At 32.9% G+C, this 24,350-nt stretch overlaps 2 pseudogenes; both read left to right on the plus strand.

Annotated features, from left to right (window-relative positions):
• The window catches only part of LOC149552810 (large ribosomal subunit protein uL30y-like), a 75,374-nt pseudogene extending 75,089 nt beyond the window's left edge, over positions 1 to 285 (plus strand).
• Positions 285 to 23,731, plus strand: LOC149552811 (CBL-interacting protein kinase 2-like; annotated as a pseudogene).
• The last annotated feature ends 619 nt before the right edge of the window (positions 23,732 to 24,350 follow it).

The raw sequence follows: 24,350 nt of genomic DNA on the forward strand, positions 1-24,350 counted from the left end.
TAGTCAATATGCTTTCCTAGTGCTTATTATTTCTACCTTGTTTCTTGTGAACAAGTTTTAGGTAAATGTGGCATAATCTGTATTGAAGATCTTATCCACGAGATTGTTACTATTGGCTCCAAATTCAAAAGACCGAACAACTTTTTGTGGCCATTTAAACTTAGTGCTCCATCTGGTGGACTAAAGAAGAAACACAACCACTACATTGAAGGTGGCGATGCTGGAAATCATGAAAAGTCATACATTAAGATTAGATTGGTCAACCATCCCAACATTACACAATAATGATTAGACTGATCAAGCATCCCTACATTGGACAACTATTTTAAGTCATGGAAAGAAATACCAAAATCTATTTTGATATGGAACGTATTACTGGAGAACTTTTCAAAAAAGTTGCCAAAGGATAGATAAAGGAGGATGTTGCAAGTAAATACTCGCAACAAGTTACCAATGTAGTGGACTTTTGTGATAGCATGGGAGTTTATTACATGGATTTGAAACTACAAAAGTTGAGTCTAGATCAAAGCATCAATTTGAATATCTTAGAATTTGGATTAAGTTCAATGACTCAACAAATCAAGCATGACAATCTCTTGTATACAAGTTTTGGTACTCCTACATATGTTTCGCAAGAGATGATTACAAGAAAAGACTATGATGGTGCTAAGGTAGATGTATGGTCATGAGGGGCTATTTTGTTTGTTTTGATGGCTGGTTGTCTATCTTTTCAAGATCCCAATCTGATGGTCATGTACAATAAGATATACAATGATAAATTAAATGCACATCTTAGTATTCACATATATGAAGTTAGAAGGATAATGTACACATTATTAGATCCCATCCTAAAACTTGACTCAGTATTCCCTAGTTGATGGAAGTTCTACTATTCAAAACTCAATGCAAACCTTTACATTTTGAGATAATGGATATGACCTTGTTAGTAGAATGTTTGACAAAGAGAGCTTCAAGATGAGTCATAATTCATCCCCTTATAATACCCATGTAAAGAGTTTATCAATCTTAAAATATATTTGATGTCATTTATTTTTCTCATGGCTTTTTATATTACACCTACTTGAAGAGAAAAAACAAAGCAAAAAGTGAGAAGTGCTTTACATCTACTCAACCCTTTTCTAGTATATGAACAAAGATTGAGGAAGGAGATAAACTTTTGAACTTCAATATGAAGAAAATAGATTGCATAATCAAGATGCAAGGAAATAAGAATGGAAGAAAGGGTAACTTGGTATCTTTTGCAAATATTTATGAGATGACACATTCATTCTTTGTAGTGGAGTTGAGAAAATCCAATGGAGATACAGGGTGACTGCAAGAAGTTGGGTCACAATTCCACAGAAGTCAAATCTGTGGAATTGTACTTCTCAAAAATGGGTACCCAATTTTTCTAAAATTGGGTACCCGTTTCTAAAATTGGGTACCCGTTTCTAAAATCAAGCTTCGGGCACCCAAGTTGAAATTCAAAAATTGGGTACCCAATATTTAAAAGCGGATCGGGTGCCTGAGCCGCTCAAATATCGGACACCTGGTTGCTTTTAGAATCGGGTGCCCGATTTCATTCAAACCAGGTACCCAATTTTTTAAAAATCGGGTACCCAATTTGAAAGACTTTATTAAACCCATTTTTTGGCATTTTTGAAGTGATTTTCATGACTTCAAAAATAGGAGCCCGATTAGATATGCATACGAGAACCCAATTTTCAGCCCTATCGACCACCTCGTGCTACTAGTTTTTGATATACTAGGTATTTTAATATGTTTTGTACTATTTTACTTGTTTTTTTTTCAATTTTACATTTTATATGTATGTTAATTTATTGTTTTCTTTCAGTTTTAATATACCTAAAATTGTAAATTTACATTGTTAATGAGTAGATGTTTAAGTTTTTGTATCTGTTAATTAAAATATAGTTTCTTAAATGTTTATTTAAAAAATTATTATTTTAGATGTTTTGAAATGTATTTAATTTATGTATTTATTATAATGTTGAATGATTAGATTATATGTAAATTCATTGTTTAAACATGTAATTACAAATAAATATAACCTCGACCTAGAACCATATTGTAGACACCTAAATTTGATTACACCGCTTTGGTAATCCTATTTAGTTATCTCTAAAGGCATCATTAATTAAATTTCTATTTAATTAATCCTTTTCCATCCCCTAGTTGATCAATTTAATTAATCATCTATAGTCCTAATTGATAAATCAAATAACCTATTATTTATCAATTAAATCCTATTCTTCTATCTAATTCCAAAATCTCCATTTATTAAATAAATCTATTTGATAAATAAAACCCTCAAATCTAATAAGCCCCTAACTTATCCCTAAATCCCCTTTTTAGCCTAATCCACCCCATCCACCCATACTAACTAAGCTTAGTCACTAACTCACCCACCCTCATGAATGCCATCCACTTGCAAATCTCTAACATCCCTAATCTAATCCTAAACCCAAGCCTAATCCACCCCCTAAACTTGTCAGATTCCCTAAGCAAGCTTAAGACTTTCCTAAGCCAAGGAAAGTCAACAATCTCAACTCCCTCCAAAATATCCCAACCACCCAACAATGAATGCTCTTACAAAAGCCATAAAGACTCTTACAAGCTCTTACAAGCCATAATGAAGGGTCTTTATGAAGATATTATCCCTTGAGCCTCCTTTATTGACTCATCCATCCCCTTTCCTCCATCCACTCACCCTATGGCATGTGTCACTCCCTGATTGGTGCTAAACAAGCACAATCCATGTGCTCCCCTTTGAGTGCATCCTAGCCCTCCTTAATCATTTCCCCATCCTTACATCCTAGTCCTCCATCCCTCAAGCCCTTAGCCTATAAATTTAATCCCCTCCCAAGCCATTTCATCACAACCTTTTGAACTAAAGTTATAATGCTAGTTTTGAGAAGCAAAAGCCTTAACCATACCCTTATAATGCCAAATTGAGAGCTCACAAAGCTACCAATTTTCCATTTTCATCTCCATTGAAGCTATTTTGAGAACCTTGAGCATACATCCCACATCCACATACTAGACTCATCTCTAAATCAAGTGACCATTCTCATTGGGAGAGCAATTCCATGGCTCATATTCTCATTTGAGGGTTTTCACTTTGTCTCTCATGTATGTTATGGTTTTTATGCTAGTTAATGCTTTGTTCTCTTAATATAACCTCGACCTAGAACCATATAACCTCGACCTTGTTTAAAATATAACCTCGACCTAAATTCATTGTTTAAACTATAACCTTGACCTAACCATATAGTTATGTACAATAAAACTCTAAACATATATAAGTACTTAATCACATAACACCTCGCCAAGGGATCCAAACAAAAAACTTAGTATTTAAAATGATTTTACTTAAATTGCATTGTACTTTGTTTCATGGATCGAAAATGGATGATGTAAACTATTTTATAAATGTATATTCTTTCAACCTTTCATACCCTATGACATGTACAGTGGATGATTGTGCATTCCAAATTAATTTGCCAAGTGGCATTTGAAACAAATGTATATATTATTTAAATGGATTGAACTGAAGTAGTTAATATTTTTTCATGTGGATGTGTTATTTATTTAACTTTTAGTACTTGTAATTATTTAAAAATGAAATTTAAATGTGCTCATTAAGGAATGCAATCTCTTATGTTTTTTATAAATGTAAATTATTGTATGTATGTTATTGCTTGCTTAGTAAAACTTTTGATTAGTTCTTTGGATCCCTTGGCTGGGCATCATTTAGGATTAACTATAATGTCAATTTGTATTGAATTTAACTATAATCATAACCCTTACTATCATCTTAACCTTAATCTTAATTTGCTAAAACCTACACTAGGGTAATATATAAATAATTAAATAACTTTCCTATCTTACCTTGAGTACTAATTTTATAAATGTCAAACCCGAAAATTGTAACCTTATTTATGGTAAACTAAATTATCCTAGAGGAGCATCATATCTACATCTACATGTCATGTACATGTGAATCTAAAAACATTTGTACATATCTAATTACATCATTTATTGCATAGGAAGGATTTAATATTCTCATTATATATATTATCCATGCATATCATATCAAAAGAATCATATAGAGAAATGACATTTACGACATATCCATCATAGATAATCAAGAAGGGTACTTAGGCAAATTTATATATATAACACTATATATTATAAGAAAAGAAAAACACCATATATAGGAGCATCTCATGTACATAAACTAAAAAAAATTACCATGACACATGTAATGAGATCAAATAATATTTGTAAGATTCATCACATATACTATCAATGTATAGGGGTGATATAATCAAAAAATCAAAAAATGAGTGATATCAAAGCATTATATCTTAATATTTAACACTAAAATAAACTAACCCCTGGGTAACCCTAAACCAAATTGAATATATCAAATTAGATTGAAAGGTAACCCTGGCCCTTAACTAATTAATAATATACTTATAAACCAAATTGAATTAAACCATTATCATAAACCTAATTATATATCCCAACTTAAAAGTACAAACCTTAAATTTAACCTTGAATTCTTTCCCCAACCATTAACCAAATTGAACCGTTACCCTAAGATTGAACCAAGTTAAACGTTGACCTTAAGACTAAACCAAATCACCCTAAACTAGAACTCAATAATATATTCAACACTTTAAAACAAAATTCAAACCTAACTTTTTTGAATTAATGTTGGTTTTTAATCTAAAAGCTCTAACTATAATTCTATATCTAAAACCAAATTTAGCATTGTAAAATTTAATTCAATTTATTAACTCTTGTCCTAATTGAAACCTAAGCATGTAAACTTAATCAAATAGTAAACCAAATTGAACCCTAATCCTAAAACTAATTAAACATTGATATCAAGGTCTCAAAATGATACATCATAAAAAAATTAGAAGAGACTTGAATGAATTAGGCATCTAATTAAGTAACCCTCCCTCACCATCAAGAGGTGGAGGTGGAACATCAGTGCGAGTAGGAGCTCGAACTACACCCTTGGATGCCTAAGAATATATCTAAAGAAGTGAATAACTTATCTTTCCACTGAATGCCTAAACCTTTATATCTTAAGTGAGTATTCATCATGTAATATCTAATTAGGAGGGTATTGAAGCACTCTAACACCCCAATCCCTAACTAGATAATTATGTTAGGGTGGACTAATTTCTATTTATCTTGGGTTGGAAGCGCCTAAAAGTTTTTTTTTGGAGACTAGAGATTGCCCTATTTGTTTCCTATTTTCCTATATGGGTAGTCTAAATGTTTATTGCCTTTGCAGAATGGAAGGCCACATAAGAAAATATTGCCTTATTCTATAAAAAGAAATACCCACCCCCTAGTGATATATAGTAAGATCTTTTTCCTAATTTTACTATCAATTTTTTTGGTTAGAAGATGATGATAGAAAAATGATTTAGAAGATAGGGATAAAATGAGAACCATAATTCCTAATGAAGATGCATTATTCATTGATAAACCCATTTCTATCATAAATCAGCTCCTCCATCCAAAAAAATAGTAATGAGAAATCCCTAGGTCAAGTAATCAATGGAGGGCTCATAAAATTGATCCCCAAGGGGAGATAAGAATCTCATTAAAAATTAGAGATAGGACACTCCTAAATACATATCATACAAAATTCTTGCCAAGGTCTTAGCCTCTAGACTAGAAGATATCCTACCCAAGATCATTAACCCTATACAAAAGTTTTTTGTTAAGGATATTTATACACATTGGAGAACTTGATAACCTATTGGAAGACTTTGGATTGGGAAACATTTCCAGGATAGAGTGTAGGCATGCTCAAGTAATTGATTATGAAAATGTCTACAAAAGGGTGGAATGGAGTTTCACTATGATGATGTTGCAAGCCTAGGATTCTATCCAATATTATGTCAAATGGTGTCCTCTCTTATGATTGGTGTTAGGGTTTTAGTAAAGAAATTAATGGGGTTAGATCATAATTTTTAGGACTCTCTAGATCAATTATGAAAGGGTATCCTCTTGCATCCTCTTTATTTTTTATTGTTGTTGACTCATTACATTATCTCCTTAGAGATAACCAGTTGTCTCTAAAAGTTAGAGGATCTACTCTCCAAATAATTAATAAGTATCTAACATATAGTTTGTTGATAATATTTGTATTCTTTTTAAGCTAGAAGAGTGCAACACGAGTCATTTAATGATCAAATTGAACCTCTTTTCTTTGTATCAGGTAGTAAGATTTATGTCTCTACATCTATCTTATTGGGGCTAAATATTACACATGATGATCCATCTGAGTCCTCTTCACGTGGAGTAAAGAGGACATTCAATAATATAGATTAGGTCTTGTTGGCACCTGTAGATTGTGTTTTTATGATGTATATTGTTTTTGATGTATACACTTTGTGTTAGGACAGTTAAAACTATATGTTAGACCATGTATTTTTTCACTTCATAGATCATGTTATGATGTACGTTAGATCGTGTACTATTTTTTTATGATTTCTTATCATGCTTGTGTATGCAGTATATATTATTATGTTTCATCATGTTTTAAGTATATTCAAACCATTTTCTTTATTCTGACATATTTTATTCATGAACATATGACACGTTTTGTAACTATATATGCAAGATGAACAATAATTTTAACTATCTATAGAGCATTATTGGATAAATATCACATCAAATTTATGCATTGAGATTCATACAAATAAAATTGACCTATTAGATTAAAAAATGTATTGATAACGTACCTAACAATGTATCATATGTGATCTTAATGTGTTGTTTGGTAATTTAAGACTCATTATCACCTAATAAGACCTATTATGTGTTAGTAAACATATGAATACCTATCATAACTTATAACAGACATAATGACCTATTAGGACTCCTATGTCCCCTTAAGACATACATGTATGGATAATGTACCTAGCAATGTATCATAAGTGATATTAATGTGTTGTTTGGTAATGTAAGAGTCATTATTACCTAATAAGACCTTATTATGTGGTAGTAAACATATGAATACCTATCATAACTTATAACAGACATAATGACCTATTAGGACTCCTATGTCCCCTTAAGACACAGATGTATGGATAACGTACCTAACAATGTATCATAAGTGATCTTAATGTGTTGTTTGGTAATGTAAGACTCATTATCACCTAATAATACCTATTATGTGCTAGTAAACATATTAAGACTTATTAAAATGTATAGAAATTATTATGACCTATTAGGACTCCCATGTCCCCTTAAGAGACACATGTATGAATAACATACGTAACAATGTATCATAAGTGATCTTAATGTGTTGTTTGGTAATGTAAGATATAATCAATACAATGAATACAATGAGTAATGATATAACATATAATCAATACAATGAGTAATGATCTTTAAATTATCATGTACAAGTGACTTGTTTTTAATATTACAATCAATAGTAATTTGAAACTTCAAACAAACATTAATTTAAACATGCTTGAATGCAAAAATAATGGAACAAAATAGGAGGTCATTAGTTAAATTGACAATTAATTTATAATCTATCAAGTGCATACCTTTAACTTTCAAATAGAAGTAAACTCTCATTTTTTTAATTAGTTTGTACAACATATTTCACAATATATGTAAGACAATGTCAATGATATATTTATAGTTCAGTGAACTCAAAACATAAAATTGGTTCAACACATCTCTTCAAATGAGGTCTTGTAAAATAAAATTGTACAACAAAAACACACATTAATAAACACATAAATTAATATTCAAGGTATCTGAACTATGTAAATATATGTGTAATTTGTATGTACTTACTATGTGAAATTGCACAAGATGTTGATGTTCGATCCACTTTAACATTTAAATTTGCATAAATTGTAATTGAGACCTGAATAAGAGGTATATAAGTTCTCTAAATTGGTATTGACAACACAAACATACATGTAATTAAATTATATAAGTACATATATATAAATAATACAATAATGAAAAAACTTACATGTGTTTGATTTAAATGTAGTCATCCCATTGTACCATCTACATCCTCTCTCTTTTGCAATGCATCTATGATTGTCTTGTGCTCGTCCATTGAAATTGTCCATAATACCTTATTGGCGGGTCTCCCTTTGTATCTTTCTAATTTGATATTTGTTGCCACAATCAAATGAGAATAGTGTAAAATCTTCTTTTCAGTTTGGTAGTCTTCAAATGTTGGCAAACCATTTCTTCTTGTTAGGTATCTACATAGCCAGGTGCCAGCTACAATGACAGACCCAATTGGATACTCAAAACCATCATCGTCTACTTGATGACATGTCAATTTTTTCTTAGGTTCCACACATCTAGCTAGCCAATACTTAGTCTATTCATCATTATCACTAGATGCAATAACATCATAAACATGTCCTACAAGATAAGATAAAGTATAGAAACACTTTAATCACAAGTGTACATATGAAAATTATATAAATTGAAGCATGAGATCAGAAAAAAATCTAATTAAATTGTGCATTCCAAGTTCTATGAGGTCTAAAATATGATCATAGTCTTCTGATGCAAAAGTAAAATTCTATCCTTCATTTACTATATCATCTTCAAAATGCATGTCAGTAGGTACTAATGATCTTTGTTGCCAATCTTCAACCCATTCTGTATTCTCACATTCTTCCCATTCATCTGCAAGACAAAATTGACAAAAACAAGCAAGCTCCCTAGTCCATATAGTCCAAGTGCTAGAATCTGAACTCCTAAATGAATGCCATTTAGCTGACCCACTAATTGTATCACAGTTATGTCTTGAAGGGATATTATTTTATTCAACTAGGTAGAAGAAACATTTGATTGTAGAGTTTTGACTTGATCCCGTGTATAAATATTTGTTACACCATTCGAAAATCTCATGTGCATTTTTGAATTTAGCTTTTTCCTCAAATTTTAATTGCTCTCTACTAAGGGCTCTCTTCATGCCTACACCAACACCATCATGTTCTCCTTTACCATGTCCAGCCTCAAAAAAACTCCACACATGTTGGATGTTAGTTTGCCTATGTGTCCTACTCAACCAATAGAACATTCTAGCATTCTTGAATTGTCCTATACAATTATCTGACCATATCCAATGTTGTGTCATTTGAATTTGTCTCTCTTTTACATTATCATAAAAGACCTTGAAAAAATATTGGACAAACTCAGATGAATGGATTTTATTATCACTCGTATAAAAATGGTACTCTCTCAATATTTTTCAATCCTCCTTTGTACTATTAAGTGCATGCCTATAAACTATATTAACATAAATTGTTACTTGCATTGAATTGCAATATTGTGGTTGTACCTCTTCTTATGGTGCAAGTGTGTAGTTCTCTGCAAAGTCAACAACTAAAAGTATAGTACCAATTGAAAATGTATGCTTACATATGGGTATGTGCAGGATCATGGTTAACCAAACTATGGCCTTAAGTGGCAATGAAAAACTAACAAATCAAGGTTATGTCAACTTGACACATAATTTTAAAGTGGCTATGGACTTTATATCAAAAATTTGTAAGAAAATAATTTGTAAGATATTGAATGTAGTTTCTAAACTACTAGGCCTTATCAGGAGAAAAAAAAAATTGATTGCTCAAAAGTTTGAATTTAAATGCAGTACTACAAAAATTTCAGGGCAGAAATAAAAAGTAGGTGTATGTCTGACCACCTTAATCAAAATCAAATGATAATATTTTTTTAATATAATTATAGATATGAAAATTAGACTTATGCTCGGATGTGATGCATATTTTTTAGTATTTTTATTCCAAATAAATAATTAAATATGAATTTTCTACCAAAAATTTTTCGAAAAAAAAGTCACGTGTCTGACCACCTTAACTAATAGAAAATTTTACCAAATTAAATTTATTTATTTTTTATTATACTAGACGAAGCATAGAATGTGACGCAACTTTTAGATTTAAAAAATGTTATACCGTTTGAAAGTTATAGCTATTTTTCAATCAGTATGTCAATCAACACTTTACAAGAATCTTCATTGATAATTAACTAGTAAATACTTATCGAACTCAGAATTTGACAGAAATTATATTGATGGAATCTCAAGAGCGATATTAAAGAACCCTTTTCATTTCATTCAATTTTAATCAAAATAACATTGTCAGACGGCTACTCGAAGTCTGAGTATCACTAAAACCCTCTTCAAGCACGTCTTTTGGATTGACCGGAAAGGGTTGGTAAATACCAAGCCTAATCGGATATCCGATATGGATCGGTGAATTTTGCTGGAAATTTTGAAATGCCAACCCATTTTGGAGGGAAAACTGGGTTTAAGAGTTATAGCTTATGATTTATAAATTATTTCAGTTATATTACTATGTAAAGATGTATTTTAATATTATATATATATATATATATATATATATATGTAAAGATATAAGATATAATCTATTAATATATAATAATATATTACGTTATTCTTATTATAATCTCTAAATATAATTTATATTATTATTATTTTTACTAAATATAATAACGTAATATATTCATTAAATATAATATATGTATAATAACGTAACATATTATATATATATATAATATGTATTATATATTATTATATTAATATATATGAGTCAAAGGGGGTCATAGATTGACCTATGAGCCCCTTCGACCCATTAAATGATGACATATGTCCCTAGGGGTCCTAGGATCCGTAGGAACATATTAGAATCGTTCTTATGGGTCGAAGTCAACCTATGACCCCCTTCGACCCATTACATGACCACATATGTCCCTAAGGGTCCTAGGGACATATGTGGTCATGTAATGGGTCGAAGGGGGTCATAGGTCAACCTATGAACCCCTTTGACTCATATATATTAATAATATATATATATCTTAATAACATACATATTAATATTATAATATATATTAATAACACACACACACACACATATATATCATGTTATTATATTTAATAAAAATATTACATTATTATATATATTAATAACATACATATTAATATAATAATATATAATACATATTATATTTAATGAAAATATTATGTTATTATATATATATATATATATATATATATATATATATATATATATATATATAAGAGTGATTCTCATATGTCCCTAACGGTCCTAAGGACATATGTCGTCATGTAAAGGGTTGAAAGGGGTGATAGGTCAACCTATGACCCCCTTTGACCTATATGAACAATTCTAATATGTCCCTAGGGGTCCTAGTACCCCTAGGAACATATGCCATCATTTAATGGGTCATGGTGACCTATGACCCCTTTAGACCCATATTAACAATTCTAATATGTCCCTAGGGGTCTTAGGACCCCTATGGACATATGTCATCATTTAATGGGTCGAAGCCCTTTGACCCATAAGAATGAAATATGTCCCTAGGGGTCCTAGGACCCCTAGGGACATATGTCATCATGTAATGTGTCGAAGGGGGTCATTGGTCAAACCCATAAGAGCAATTCTCATATGTCCCTAGGGGTCTTAGGGACATATGTCATCATGTTATGGGTCAAAAGGGGTGATAGGTCAACCTATGACCTCCATTGACCCATATGAACAATTCTAATATGTCCCTAGGGGTCCTAGGACCCCTAGGGACATATGTCATCATTTAATGGATCGAAGAGGGTCATAGGTAAACCTATGACCCCAATTCACCCATATGAACGATTCTAATATGTCACCAGGGGTTCTAGGACCCCTAGGGACATATGTCATCATTTAATGGATCAAAGGGGGTCATAGGTCAACCTATGACCCTCTTTGACCCATATTAACCATTCTAATATGTCCCTAGGGGTCTTAGGACCCATAGGGACATATGTCGTCATCTAATGGGTTGACCTATATGAACAATTCTAATATGTCCCTAGGAGTCCGAGGACCTTTACACACATATGTCATCATTTAATAGATCAATGAGAGTCATAGGGTGAACCTATGATCCCCTTTGACCCATATGAAAAATTCTAATATGTCCCTAGTGGTCCTAAATGAATCAAAGTCACCCTATGACCCCCTTTGATCCATTAAATGATGACATATGTCCCTAGGGGTCGTAGAACCCCTTGTGATATATTAAAATTGCTCATATGAGTGAAAGACCCCCTTCGACCTATTAAATGATGACATATGTCCCTAGGACCCCTAGGGGCATATTAGAATTGTTCATATTGGTGAACCTATGACCCACTTTGACCAATTAAATTACAACATATGTCCCTAGGGGGACATATTAAAATTGTTCATATGGGTCAAAGGGGGCCATAGGGTGACCTATGACCCCCTTTGACCCATTAAATGACGATATATGTCCCTAGGGGTCCTAGGACCTCTAGGGATGTATTAGAATTGTTCATATGGGTCAAAGGGGGCCATAGGGTGACCTATGACCCCCTTTGACCTATTAAATGACGATATATGTCCCTAGGGGTCCTAGGACCTCTAGGGATGTATTAGAATTATTCATATGGGTCAAAGGGGGTCATAGGGTGACCTATGACCCCCTTTGACCCATTAAATGACGACATATTAGAATTGTTCATATGGGTCAAAGGGGGTCATAGGGTGACTTATGAACCCCTTTGACCCATTAAATGATGACACGTGTCTCTAGGGGTCCTAGGACCCCTAAGGACGTATTAGAATTGTTCATATGGGTCAAAGGAGGCCATAGGGTTATCTATGACCCCCTTTGACCCATTAAATGATGGCATATGTCCCTAGGGGTCCTAGGAGCCCTAGGGACGTATTAGAATTGTTCATATGGGTCAAAGGGGGTTATACGGTGACCTATGACTCTCTTTGACCCATTAAATGATGACATATGTTCTTACGGGTCCTAAGACCCCTAGGGACGTATTAGAATTGTTCATATGAGTCAAAGGGGGTCAAAGGGTGACCTATGACCCCCTTTGACCTATTAAATGATGACGTATGTCCCTAGGGGTCTTAGGACCCTTACGGACATATTAGAATTGTTCATATGGGTCAAAGGGGGTTAAAGGGTGTACTATGACCCCCTTTGACCCATTAAATGATGACATATGTAGAATTGTTCATATGGGTCAAAGGGGGTCATAGATTGACCTATGACCCTTGTTGACCTATTAAATGACAACATATGTCTGTAGGTGTCTTAGGAGCCCTAGGGACATATTAGAATAGTTAATATGTTTGATCCATTAAATGATGACATATGTCCTTAGGGGTCCTAGGACCCCTAGGGATGTATTAGAATTGTTCATATGGGTCAAAGGTGGTCATACGATGACCTATGACTCACTTTGACCAATTAAATGATGACATATGTCCCTAGGGGTCCAAGGACTCCTAGGAACATATTAGAATTGTTCATATGGGTCAAAGAGGGTCATAGGGTGACCTATGAACCCCTTTGACCCATTAAATGATGACATATGTCACTAGGGGTCCTAAGACCCCTAGAGATGTATTAGAATTGTTCATATGGGTCAAAGTGGGTCATAGGTCCCTTTGACACATTAAATGATGACGTATGTCCCTAGGGGTCCTAGGACCCCTAGTGACATATTAGAATTATTAATATTGGTCAAAAGAGGTCATAGGTTCACCCTGTGACCCCCTTTGACCCATTAAATGATGACATATATCCCTAGGGCTCCTAGGACCCCTAGGGATGTATTAGAATTATTCATATGGGTCATAGGTTTGACTCATTAAATGATGACATATGTCCCTAGGGGTCCTAAGAACCCTAGCGATATATTAGAATTGTTCATATGGATCAAAAAGGGTCATAGGGTGACCTATGACCCCCTTTGACCCATTAAATGATGACATATGTCCCTAAGGGTCCTAGGACCCCTAGGGATGTATTAGAATCATTTATTTCGGTCAAAGGAGGTCATAGGTCTTTTTGATCGATTAAATGATGACATATGTCTCTAGGGGTCCTAGGACCCCTAGGGACATAGTAGAATTGTTCATATGGTCAAAATGGTTAATAGGTTCACCCTATACCCCCTTTGACCTATTAAATGATGACATATGTTTCTACGTGTCCAAGGACCCCTAAGGACATATTAGAATTGTTTATATGAGTTCACCCTATGACCTCCGTTGACCCATTAAATGACGACATATTTCCCTAGGGGTCCTAAGACTCCTAGAGACATATTAGAATGGTTAATATGGGTCAAAGGTCATAGGGTGACATATGACCCCTTTTGACCCATTAAATGATGACATATGTCCCTAGGAGTCCTAGGTCCACTAAGGATGTATTAGAATTGTTCATATGGGTCAAAGGGGGTCATAGGGTGACCTATGACCTCCTTTGACCCATTAAATGATGACATATGTCCCTAGGGATCCAAGGATCCCTAGGGACATATTAGAATTGTTCATATGGGTCAAAGCAAGTCATAGGGTGACCTATGACCCTCTTTAACCCATTAAATGATGACATATGTCCCTAGGGGTCCAAGGACCCCTAAGGACATATTAGAATTATTCATATGTGTCAAAAGGGGTCATAGGGTGACCTATGATCGCCGTTGACCCATTAAATGATGACATATGTCCCTAGGGGTCTTAAGATCACTAGGGATATATTAGAATGGTTAATATGGGTAAAACGGGGTCATAGGGTGACCTATGACCTCCTTTGACCCATTAAATGATGGCATATGTCCCTAGGGGTCCAAGGACCCTTAGGGACATATTAGAATTGTTCGTATGGGTCAAAAGGGGTCATAGGGTGACCTATGACCCCCTTTGACCTATTAAATGATGACATATGTCCCTAGGGGTCCTAGGACTCCTAATGACATATTAGAATTGTTAATATTGGTCAAAGGGGGTCATAAGTTTTTTTTATGACCCCGTTTGACTCATTAAATGATGACATATGTTCCTATGGGTCCTAGGACCTCTAGGGACGTATTAAAATTGTTCATATGGGTCACCCTATGACCCCCTTTGACCCATAAAATGATAACATATATCCCTAGGGGTCCTAGGACCCCTAGTGATGTATTAAAATTGTTCATATGGGTCAAAGGGGGTCATAGGTCCCTTTGACCCAATAAATGACAACATATGTCCCTATGGGTCCTAGGACCCCTAGGGACGTATTAGAATTGTTCATATGGGTCAAAGGGTGTCATAGGGTAACCTATGACCCTCTTTGACCCATTAAATGATGACATATGTCCTTAGGGGTCCTAGGACCCCTAGGGACGTATTAGAATTGTTCATATGGGTCAAAGGGGGTCATAAGGTGACCTATGACCCTCTTTGACCCATTAAATGATGATATATGTCCCTAGGGGTCTTAGGGACCCTAGCGACATATTAGAATTGTTCATATTGGTTAAAGAGGGTCATAGGTTTTTTCTATGACCCCCTTTGACCCATTAAATGATGACATATGTCCTTATGGGTCCTAGGACCCCTAGGGACGTATTAGAATTGTTCATATGGGTCAAAGGGGGTCATAGGTCACCCTATGACCCCCCTTTGATCCATTAAATGATGACATATGTCTTTGGGCGTCCTAGGACCCCTAGCGACATATTAGAATTGTTCATATGGGTCAAAGAGGGTCATAGGTCATATGGGTCAAACGGGGTCATAGGTTATAGGGTGACCTATGACCCCCTTTGACCCATTAAATGATGACATATGTCCCTAGAGGTCCTGGGACCCCTAAGTACATATTAGAATTGTTCATATGAGTCAAAAGGGGTCATAGGGTGACCTATGACCCCCTTTGACTCATTAAATGATGACATATATCCCTAGGGGTCCTAGGACCCCTAGGGACATATTAGAATTGTTCATATGGGTCAAAGGGGGTCATAGTGTGACCTATGACCCCCTTTGACCCATTAAATGACGACATATGTCTCTAGGGGTCCAAGTACCCCTAGGGACATATTAGAATTGTTCATATGGGTCAAAGGGGGTCATAGGGTGACCCATGACCCCTTTTGACCCATTATATTATGACATATTTATATACTATTAATACTATTGTAGCATAATAATAATAATATAAATAAACACTAAATATTAATACTATTATATCTATAGTAATAATAATAATACTATTATAAGTATTATAATAATATTGATACTATATATTAATACTATAGCTATAATAATAATATATATATTAATACTCTTATAGCTCTAATACTATATATTAATACTAATAAACTAAAGTCAGTTTCCCTCCAATAATTATTATAAGATTAATACTATTATAGAAAAGGCTATTTTCCCTCCAAATGTCATTAGAGAATCGGATATCCGATTTTCTCTGGCACCAATTTCCAACATATCCCTGTTCCTGCAAACTCGACAACATCACTTTTTCTGTTCTTTTTTCACGAGTTTTGCAAAAAAGTGTGTTTTGGGGCCCAACCAATCGAAAAAAATTTGAAAATATAACCTTAAGTGTTTGAATTTGTCATTTAAATGGGGAGCAGCAGTCGTCGAAAGGATAAATGCAAAAGGAAGATATCCAATGAAGATATTGCGGCATATGGGGAAAGAGACAAAATGGAACACCAAATAAAAAGACAATGTATGTTGAATATCATTAAAGTTGACGATGAATTAGTCGAAGGTGAAATCGTAGAGTCAGATAATGAATATGTACAGTTGGGGAATGAAAATGTACCTATTGAAAACAATAATGCCGAAATTGAAAATTTAGAGAATGAAAATTTTGAAGATGAAATGCTACCAAGTCATAATCCAAATTGCATAATTGACCATGTCGAACATGACAATGCACAGAAACCTAATGCACAAAATCATTACATATCTTCTAATTATAATTAACACTATATCAAATGTTTTTCGGCAATAAGATAGTGGTAGAGCAACATCAGCTTTTCATGCACTTATTAAAGATGCAAAAAAAGAGACCTATGCTTTCCAAATTAAAGATTTGTGTCAATAAAAATTTGGAAAGAAATGCCATTATTGTGAAGAATCTTTTCAGTGCTCTCAATAGCATTGGAAAAAATAACAGGGAGAAGGATAACAGAGCTGTTCAAAGGGTTATTACAACCTCTTTGGTAAGTCATCATTTGAGAAAGGGTAGATATATGAGAAAAACTTGTATTGATTTGAATCTAAATCGTATTACTTTGAGAAGAGCACTTAGTTGACGAGAAAAAATTGATGATCGTCTTAAAAATGAAATATGGGCATTTGGTGGGAGACTTCCATGTTTTGATAAGAAGCTATCTGATGATGTGAAGGAAGAAATTACACAATTTTGGCACTCTAACTCATGAGTATCACCCAATGCTAAAGACGTGTTAAAGTTGAGAATTGGCATCAAAGACCGCACGCCACATCCTAAACATTGTTTGGAGGTAAGTCAAACTATGTTGTTTAAACAACTTAGAGAGAGTCATCCAAGTCTTCATATATCACAAAGGGTTTTTGAATCTTTGAAGTCATTTTATTGTGTGCCACTCAAAATTCAAAATACATGTTGTTGCAAATATCATGTTGAGTTTTCTATGCACTATGAACTATTACACTCCATCCGTTCTACTTTGCATAGTAAAAAAATGTTGGAGGATTGTGGTGCTAGTGAGATTCCAAAATCATCAAGAGACTTGCTAGATCAACTTTTATGTCGTAGAGTTGATGGTTGTTTCTTTTATAAAAATGCTTGCTTAAATGATAAGTGTTTAGAATGTGGTGGCTTATCCAAGTTTGACACATGTTTCCATGAGGGGTGTGAATAAGATCTTGGAAAGACAATAGTGAAAAAAGAGGTATATGAAATGGTGAAATACACATTGAAGAGTGGAGGTGAGAGCTCTAGATGTGAATTGGTTGGAAAAGATATCAGTGTGGCTAGTTTTATTTTAGATTTCAAGGCAAATCTTTTTTACAAGTATGCAAGACATAGTCACAGGTCTCAGTGGTTGGTTGAACAATTTAGAATGTGCAAGGAGACTTTTCCCATTGGCACTATTATTTCAATTGTTGATTTTGGTGAAAACTATACATTGCAACCTCAAAATGAGACACAATCTCACTATTACAACTCTATTTAGATTGCTATTTTTGTTCACATAACATATAGACATGCCCCTAATAGTGCGAAAGATAATCGAAAGATTATTAGAGAGTATCACCATCCTATAGCATTTGATAGTTTATCAATATCCCTCACAAGCTCTGAGTTATGACCCTCAGAAGATCGACCTCAAAACACACTTAGAGAACCTTGGGGACTCCTCGGTATGAGGTGGCATGGATAAAAGAAAAATTAGCAACCATATATGCTACAATATCAAATAGAAAAAAAATGTGAACACAACATAATGTACCATAGATGTCTCAAAGCCAAATGAAATGGTCGAGAGTGTGGCGTCATCAATCTGTCTGAGCTCCTCCTCGGTCATCAACTAAATGTGAATGAAGATCACATACATATAAAAGTCAGTATGGCTTAAAAATTAAAATTACTCTATTATAAAAATTAACTTTAAATCACATATGTCATAACAAAAAAAATATACATGTACCGACACCGAAGGAGTCCATGCCTCTGCATTCCCCTCCTATCTCGAATCAGGGTCTGTAGCCTCTACGTGTCTGTCTAGTGTATCCTCGTCTAATACAAAATGATACTCAGGAAGATCACCTATGGGACCCAGGAAAATATTCTTGCACATAATGCAAGTATAAGACACACAAACGTGTGATGAGCTAGTCGGTGATGAACTAGCACCAGCATCATCAACACAAGGAGGCAGGATTGACCTAGCCTGAGATATCATTAGGCTACTCAGCCTATGAATGGCTCTGATAGTTTGAGAGCTAGCCTCTATCATAATATCTGGATACTACACTCGAGGAGGAGGGGAGATATTAGTGGGGGGGACAAAAGTGCCAGCTTTCTTTCATTGGGAAGAGGGTCTATCCTGAGGAGCTCCTAGTCCTAAGCCCATGTTGGGCTTCATATTCCAATAGTTCACTTTAAGTTTCAACACAAATTCAGCATATAATTTTCTAAGGAAATAAAATAGTATGTCTAAATTTCCATGTGGAGGGATATCAAAGACCATCCACCAACGATCCCAAAAGTTTGCACGTATGGCATCATTTGTGCACCATTTAATTGATAGTTTGGATTTTTTTGGGTCAACTGGTAAATCCTTTGTCGGGTTCGCAAAAAAGCTGGCCAAATTATCTTTGCTTATGTTGAGGGCTGCAACCTCATCATAATCCAAACCATCATCAAACATCTCGTGCATTTGATCATGCCAATGAAGAGCGACATTTTGTTGGTTTATAAGGGTTTCAATGTTATCCACTATGGTGTTTAATGTGGATAATATAGGAGCCAATGCGAGTATATTATTATATGTTCTATGCAAACTTCTCAACTCGGTGAGATTTTTATTTATCAAATCCTCAATTCAAGGAGAGTTTTGAGGGGGTAGAGGATCATTTGGTGGATAGTTTTGTGGGGAACTGGATCATTTGGTGGGGGGTTATGAGGAATATTATTCCCTACCTCAGTGTCATCATTCTGATCAGCCATTCCTATTGAATTGCAAAACATAATATATATTTAAAAAAATCCTTAATTTTAACCTTTTTTTTTCAAAAAAACCCTAGATTCAACTAAAAAAACAAAATCATGCTAAAATCTATCGAATTTAGATTAAAAATTAGTTAAAAAAACAAAAAAAAACATACCTTAATATCCGATATCCAATCTTATATCTGATATCCAGTCGCGCACTAATACTAACCCCCAAATGTGAGAAATAAGGGCCCGCGGGTTTGGTCTTTTTTAATATGTAATGTTATAGATATCGGATATCCAATATTGAATCAGATATCCAATCGCCCGCATATCTTATATTTTATATATAACATATAACATATAACATATATAACATATAACATATAGCTTTGAAATATTATATTATATTATATTTTATATTTTTTTAAATTATATTTTATATATATTATATTACATTAATATATATTATAATATAAAATATTATATTATATTATTATGATGTTATATTATATTATATTATTATAGTTTATAATATATTATACTTTATTATTATTATATTATATTATATATATATTATATTACATTAATATATATTATAATATTAAATATTATATTATATTATTATAATATAATACATTATAATATAATATTATTATAGTATAATATTATACGATTATAATATAATAATATTATTATTATTATATTATAGTATAATTATTATTATTATTATTATATTATATTATATTAAATAATATATTATACTATTATAATATAATGTTTTTATATTATTATAATATTATAATAATAATGTCATATGATTATTGGATATCCGATATTAGATCAGATATCCAATAAGGCTTGGCATTTCCTTCCAGGCTTGGTACTTGGATAGGTCTAAAAAAGTTAGAGTGGATTTTGAAGCGCTTTTAGACGTGTTCAAACTCTATTTTTTTCACATCGCCACTTTTTGGCACACCATGATCCTACACATACCCATATGCTGAATTGTCCATCAAGCCATCTAGAATATTGAGAGTGTTTAACATATTTTGGTATGATCACACTCTTAAATTGATCCATAAATGCATGACAACTAACTTTATCTGTAACTAGATCACACTTTCTTCCAATCTTGCCATCCTTCAATGGATATTCAATAGTTTTGAATCTTTTTACCTCAACTAATTGTTGTCCAAAAGTAGTCAAAGCATTTTCATGCAAACATTTATCTAACAAAGAAAGATTGCCACACATATCACATGTACTAGAAAGACATGCATTGAAAAGAAAGTATTGATCATTAGGTGGCTTACAAAACAAACCTGATATGAAATCTTTTATAGTTTGAGGTTGTATTTTTATACCACATTCCTGCAACATTTCTTTACTATGCATGGTACCACATATAGATCGAAATACATCATAATGGTAACAAAATTGAATATGAGTTTTACAAAAACATGTGATTCTTTCCTTGTTAATCCTTACATACCATGGTTTACACTTTTCAAAAGATCTTTTACTAATGGCAATATTTAATACCTTACCATCTACTAATTTTTTAAACAATTCAGTTTGCGTCATGTCCAAAAGGTGTTTAGGATGTGGATCACAAATTTTTGACCCAATTCTCAATTTAAGAACATCTCTTGAATTAGGTGATACTCTTTTATTATCATGCCAAAAAATTTAAATCAAACTTTTGACTTCACTAGTAAGTTTCATATCACATCTCGGGAGTCTACCACTAGAAGTCCATAAAATATTTGTTGGATCACATTTAAAGTTAACCCTTCTCTTTACAGCTCTTTCTAAAGTCTTACGATTCATATTAAGATATCCACTTATGTTACTAATCAATCTTTTGTCAGATGTTGATTTGTTAACTAAAGTTGTTGTTATTGCTTGTCATGCTACATTCTTATCTTTAGACCGACTTCTCTTTCTGATAACATCAAAGGCACTAGCAATAGTGGATACAACTTGTTTTAAAGACTCATTTTTATTTTTGGGTTTTGCATACATTTCCAACCTTCTCATTACTTTTCACATTTTAGAAATTTTAATTAGTTGCAACATTAGCTGACATTGAAACCCAAATTTCTTATTATAAAAAAAATGCCTATACAATCTATTAGCATGTGTCCTAATTTTTCTCCATGAAACCAATCCCTCAAGATTATCCAACACATCATTAGGAATACTATAATTATGTTTAGACACTTTACTATCATTCTGACATGTTTGTTCAATAGTTGGTGTTTCTATGTCTACATTCATGCAATTTTTATTTTCAAACATTTTACTATTTTCACTGTTATTTGGGATTTGAATAGCATTTTCAAATTTTCTTGGTATTTCTTTTGGGGCATGCATTTCAATTGGAGTTTTTTGTGCATGATTGTTTGACAATTGCTTCTCATGAAGAAAATCTAAATCATTTAAATCGTAACCTGCTTCTAAAAAATCACCAATTTCATCGCAAGAGAAAATTTGAGGGTTTGGAGACACACCTATACTGAATGCATGATTAGAATATGCATCTGAATTTTCTTGTATTGGGTTCTCTTCTTTGACCTCTTCATCCATCGTGGTATCCTCAATGTCTTTCTCTTTTGAAACATTGTTCAAGTCTCTAATTCTCTGTCTTCTCTCTCGTTGACGTCGTGCTTCATTCTCTTTATTTTCTACAATCTCCTCATCTATCATAACTTTTTCTTTCTTCTTTCTTTGTTGTTTTGATCCCATGTTTGCACTAATTTTGAATTTGAATCAGTAGCTTGCAAATTGTATAAGAGGACAAGAAAACAGAATAAGAATGACAAAATTCGTTGTTGCAGATCAAAACTGTTATTCAATCATTTCAATCATTGAAACTCGATCTGTGGGGTAGGTTTTGGGGCCCAACGAGTACATTTGAAATGGGTACCTAATTTCTTTAAAATTAGGTACCTAATTCTTTAAAAATTGGGTACCCATTTATAAATCGGGTACCCAATTTTTAAGCAGTCAGATACAATGGTTGAAAGCAATCAGGCACCCAATTTTTGAATTACAAATTGGGTACCTGATTCTTGAAACATGAGAAAGAATTTGGTATGGCACCCAAATTTTGCATGGGGTTTTTCCTTGGGGAAAGGCATGGAATAGGCTTGGTCCCACCAAGCCATGCCTTTATGATCTATTTTTTTTCTAAGGCATTTAATCGACAATTTCTGGTATTGTCATAATTTTTTTATAGTCATCCTCATTGAATTTTTTGATGAGACAAAAACTCATTATAGGTCTTACTGTTCTAATTCCAAAAATGTAAATTTTATAGTGTTATTAGTTTATTTGCTATTTTTTCATTATTTATTAATCAAAACTATCTCCTAAACATTAAAAAGTGACATTCACTAAAACTTTAATAACTTTTTTATTTTATAAATTTTTAAAAATTAATTTATATTTCATCAATCTACATACAATTCATTTGATGTTAATTTTTTTTTTTTTTGAATAAAGTGAGATTTTGATCAAATTATGTGGTCTGTACACGAGAGGTTTTAAAATTTACCTTTATAGCCAATTAATAATTAATAATAATAAAATTATTCAATAAAAAATTAAGAAAAAATATTTTCATCAATTTTATGTGTATTGGGTAACTCCCTTTAAAAGGATTTGCAAAAATTCATTTATTTGTGTCAAATTATGGTGTCCATACATGAGCATGGTATGGTCCTGAAACAAGCATTTTGAAAAAGCAGTTTTTAAAAATTCATACCAAAAAAATAATCTATCATATGGGTACACAAATAAATTACATATTCAAAAACTAGATTTCGAACACAAAAAATTTTATTTCTAGAGTTTTTTTATATTCAATCTCTAAATACCTCAAATTTTGACATCAATTGAAGAAAAAAAATCAAAAATAGGAAAAACACTTGCACTTTTTGGCCAAAAGTGAGACCCAACTTCTTGCACTGACCCTACAATATAATATGAAAAATTATGTAATCAACAACTTAAACCTTCTCTCAAAGATATCATACAGGCTTGGCAAGATATGATCATGCTTTGGGGCTTGGGACTTGGGTGATTCTTAAGGAAGAATCTAAGTCAAATTTGAAGAAACTAGATTGCAAAATCAAGATGTTGGGATAAATGGTTTGTACATTTGAAACTAGAAAAATAAAAATCCAAAATCATTAATCCTACATACATCACTTCATATTTTAATGCAATCCTAGTAAACTAGTTTGTATTATATCTAGAAAGCATAATCCATTTGTCACTATCAACAAGTATTAGAACAATAAAATCTAATGTTAGAAAACTGCCACAATTAAAAACATTTACATAAGTTTTAGATTAAAACAATTGACATAAGTTCTAGAAAATTTATACACTTAACCAATTCTTTTTTAGGTAATCCTTAAATTGGTCTCCATGTCTCCATATTGCAAAGACAAAAGGCCATAGAGTCTCCAATCTACAGGGTTCAACTGATAATACCATCTCCCCCATAAAAGAATCATCAGTCAAGTTGCAGGTGCCCACCCTACTTTTTAGATTGTACTTCAACATAAATTAATAATTTATTAATGAGGGACAAGGCCAATTACCTGATGAGGGATCATGAATCCTAAGAAAATATTCTATAGCATGAAGAAAGGTCCTATTGTAATTGCAACAACATTATGTTATGAGTGATTACC

This window comes from Cupressus sempervirens, chromosome 6 (genome assembly GCF_028749045.1).
Source record: "Cupressus sempervirens isolate cs-2001-9-10 chromosome 6, ASM2874904v1, whole genome shotgun sequence".
Taxonomy (NCBI): Eukaryota; Viridiplantae; Streptophyta; class Pinopsida; order Cupressales; family Cupressaceae; genus Cupressus; species Cupressus sempervirens.